Here is a 4,470-nt window from a genome sequence, read left to right as displayed (position 1 = left end):
TATATATATATGTACCTCCTTTTCATTATTCACTCAAATTTGGCTACTTGCTATATAGTGATAGCACTGTTATGGGGGTAACACAATACTTGATTGGATTTGAGGCCCATTTCACAAGAACGACTCTGTATCTGGCATTGTAAACTGGCCCAAAATCATGACTAAGAGAGTCATAAGCCTAGGGCCATGTGTGTATAATTTTATTGTGTAGCAGAATTAACATAAACTGGAATTACTTTTTAAATATGTGTGTTAATATCCAGGATTATAGATATGAAATATGAAAAGAAAGAAGAATCCAAGAAGAGAAGAATGTGATTTGCAAGAGTAGTCATAATCATGGAGGTTAACTGAGGTGAAAAATCAAGTAAATGATATATGTATTTGAAAATATAAGAACTTAGCATTCTAGTTTGTTTACTAAAAATTAATCTTTATATAGGCAAAGTTCCCTTCTCAACCTACAGGAACATTCTTGTAAAAAGTTCTCAGAATGTACTGACTGATAGTTTCCTGAGGCTCTGGAAAGTCCAAGGTAGAGTTCACATGTATGTCATGCTTGCTAGCCAATAGATTTAATGGTCAATATGCTTAGCCATGAAACTTGAACTGTAACCTTGCTGATGTAACCTGTGTCCCTAAAAAGTATAAAAACTGCTTGTAAGCCATTTGGGGTCACCTTCTTAGTAACTCACCTTGTGTAGCTGTCCAGCAGCTATGCAAACTGGGTTCCTGAAAGAAAGGATGGGGTCTGGAAATGTGGGACTGGAGAGCAAGAGAAAATAACTAGACCAAGTCAAAGTTTTCTGATCAAGGTCCCAAATTTACTTAAGAGAAGAAGCCTTTTATAAGAAATGAAACCATCTCCCTCAGTGCCAGAATCTTGTCAAGTCATTAGCATCTACTTGCTAGTAGAAACCTGCCAGGCAGGAATACTCAGCAACTCTGCAGGTGGTGGCTCCTTGTAGAAACTTCAGAAGGGGCAGAGAAAGCAGGAGGACAATAGAGATTTTTTATCTCAGAAAACTCAACCCTAGGTGAGCCAGCTCTGTTAGCAGAGCAGGAACTGAAGGGAAAGGATACAATCTTGAGAGACTATTTGAAGGCCAACCCCAACATGCCAGAAAATAAACCTCATGCTTTTGCATTGATCTGCATCTTGGTGTCTCATTTGGGGGCATCTCGAAGTAAGTACCACTGACTGAGGGTCAGAGTCTTACAAAGCATTTGTTCTTTTATCATACTTTTAAAACGTGAAGTAATTCATTAACATGTTATTTTCAACCAATGCACAATTGTGCCAATGACAAGCCTCGGGCTTGGAGAGGGCTTCTGAGAGAAGGGGCATTTGGGAACAGTGAAAACAAACTACTCCAAGTCAAATCATGGATCTATGCTGATGACCTGTGTTCTGCTTGATACAGCTTTTCCTTTCTGCTTCTCTTTATATTCTGCTTTCTCTGTGGAAATTTCTCTGCTTGCATGCTATTCTAAGAGCTCTGTGTGTGTATGTGTCCATGTCCTGCTTGCTTGTGTTTGTGTTCTCTCTGGTTATCCTAAAATAATGATAAGATAGTTGGGTGAGACCCTGCCCTGAAATTAATTTCCACCACTCCTTAGCCTAAGCTTGTTCTGTCATAGGTTGATCCTGAACTCAGGAATTGATCTGCTTTTGTAAGAATAAAAACAAACAAACAAACAAACAAATGTAGCTGGGTGGAAACACCTATGGTCACCACTCCCTAAATCTCTTCATTTCCTTCATTAGTAATTTTCCTAACAAGTTGGCTCACAGCAAAGCTGCTTTTGTTCCTTAAAATCTAAGAATTCCTGACCTTGCGCACAAACTCAGGGGCCAGTCCTATAGCCCCCAGAGAAGGTTTCGCTCCCAAGTGTTTGATCAGCAATGAATAGAACACAACATAAGTTCCAACAGCACAGTAGTAACTGGGACTAACAAGATCCAGGGACACAGGAACCCTGCCCAACCAGGGGCTCCATTCCTTCTAGTCTGCAAAGGTCTACATTGGGTGAGAACTCAGTGGCCAGTCCCAAAGCAGCCACCATCACCACCTAGGAGGCTCCACTCCCAGGCAGTCTATCACATCCAGGATCTTAGGATCAGGGCCAAGGAGAATACAACATCAGTTCCAACACCATCAGGATTAAAGTAACTGGGACAAGCGGGAACCAGGGATACAGGAACCATGACTGACCAGAGGCTCAGGTTCCTACCAGTCTGAGCCTGTCTGTCTTGGGCACAAACTCAGAGGCAAGTCCCACAGCCCTTAGAGGAGGCTCCACTCCCAGGCACACTAGCATGATCAGGATCTTAGGATCCTAGGATACCAGGACACCAGGAGCTTGGTCACGGCAAATTCTCAGGATCTCACAGGCATCTTGACTCCCAGGAACTCTGACTCACCCAGAATCTCAGGATCATTGGATCCCGGAATCACAGGATCACAGAGACCCCAGTAGTCTGAGGAGTTCTGACTAAACCAGGATTACAGAAAGCACAGGCTTCAGTCAGATATAGCCAGGACAGGGAGAACTAGAAGTTATCAGATGGCAGGAGGCAAGCATAAGGAAAGAAACAACAGAAAACAAGGTTACTTGGCATCATTAGAACCCAATTCTCCCATCATAGCAAGTCCTCAATATACTATCGCACCATAAAGGCAAGATTTGGATCTAAAATCACTTCTCATGACAATAATGGGGGACTTTAAGAAAGACATAAATAACTCCCTTAAAGAAATAAGGAGAACACAGGAAAACAGGTAGAGCAAACACAAAAATCCCTGAAAGAATTACGGGAAAACATAATCAAACACAATCAAATAGGCAATGGAAATGTACAAAACCATCCAAGATCTAAAAATGGAAATAAAAATGGAAAATAAAGAAATAACAAAAGGAAACCACCCTGCAATTAGAAAACCCAGGAAAGAGATCAGGACTCATAGATAAAAGCATCACCAACAGAATACAAGAGATGGGAGAGAGAATCTCAGGGTCAGAAGACACCTAAGAAAACATTGACACAAGAGGCAAAGAAGTGCAAAATGCAAAAAGCTCCTAACCCAAAACACCCAGGAAATCTAGGACACAATGAGAATACCAAACCTAAGAATAGTAGGTACAGGAGAGAGCAAAGATTCACAACTTAAAGGGCTAGTAAATACCTTCAACAAAATTATAGAAGAAAACTTCCCTAACCTAAGAAAGAGATGTCCAAGAACTTACGAGAAGCTTACAGAACTCCAAATAGACTGGACCAGAAAAGAAACTCCTCCTGTCACATAATAATCAAAACACCAAATACATTAAAGAAAGAAAGAATATTAAAAACAGTAAGGGAAAAAGGTCATGTAACATATAAAGGCAGACTTATCAGACTTACACCAGACTTCTCACCAGAGACTATGAAAGCCAGAAGATCCTGGGTTGATGTCATACAGACCCTAAGAGAACATAAATGGCAGCCCAGACTACTATACCTAGCAAAACTTTCAATTACTATAGACAGATAAAGCAAGATATTCCATAACAAAACCAAATTTACACAATATCTTTTCACAAATCCAGCCCTACAAAAGATAATATGTGGAAAACACCAACAGAGGGAAACTACACCCTAGAAAAAGCAAGAAAGTAATCTTTCAACAAATCCAAAATAAGATAGGCACACAAACATAATTCTACCTGTAACAACAAAAATAACAGAGAGTAACAATTACTTTTTCTTAATATCTCTTAACATCAGTGGACTCAATTCCCCAATAAAAGACAGACTAACAGACTGGATATGTAAACAGGACCCAGCATTTTGCTGCATACAGGGAACTCACAGACATTACCTCAGATTAAAAGATTAGAATACAATTTTCCAAGCAAATGGTTCCAATAAACAAGCTGGAGTAGCCATTCTAATATCAAATAAAATTGGCTTTCAACCAAAGTTATCAGAAAGGATAAGGAAGGACACTTCATACTAGTCAAAGGAGAAATCTACCAAGATGAACTCTCAATTCTGAACATCTATGCTCCAAATGCAAGGGCATACACATTCATAAAAGAAACTTTACTAAAGCTTAAATTACACATTGCTTCTCACACAATAATAGTGGGAGACTTCAACACCCCACTCTCAGCAATTGAGAGATCATGGAAACAGAAACTAAACAGAGACATAGAGAAACTCACAGAAGTTATGAATCAAATGAATCTAACAGATAGTTATAGAATAGTTCATTCTAAAGTTAAAGAATATACTTTCTTCTCAGCACTGCATGGTACCCTCTCCAAAACTGACCATATAATTGGCCACAAAACAAGCCTCAAAGGATACAATTTAATTGTACCCTATCAGATCACCATGGACTAAAGCTGCTCTTAAATTCTAACAAAAACAATGGAAAACACACATATACATAGAAACTGAACAACGGTCTACTCATGATAATT

The sequence above is a fragment of the Mastomys coucha genome, unplaced genomic scaffold (assembly GCF_008632895.1).
Source record: "Mastomys coucha isolate ucsf_1 unplaced genomic scaffold, UCSF_Mcou_1 pScaffold15, whole genome shotgun sequence".
NCBI lineage: Eukaryota > Metazoa > Chordata > Mammalia > Rodentia > Muridae > Mastomys > Mastomys coucha.
Note: the sequence above shows the minus strand (reverse complement) of the source record.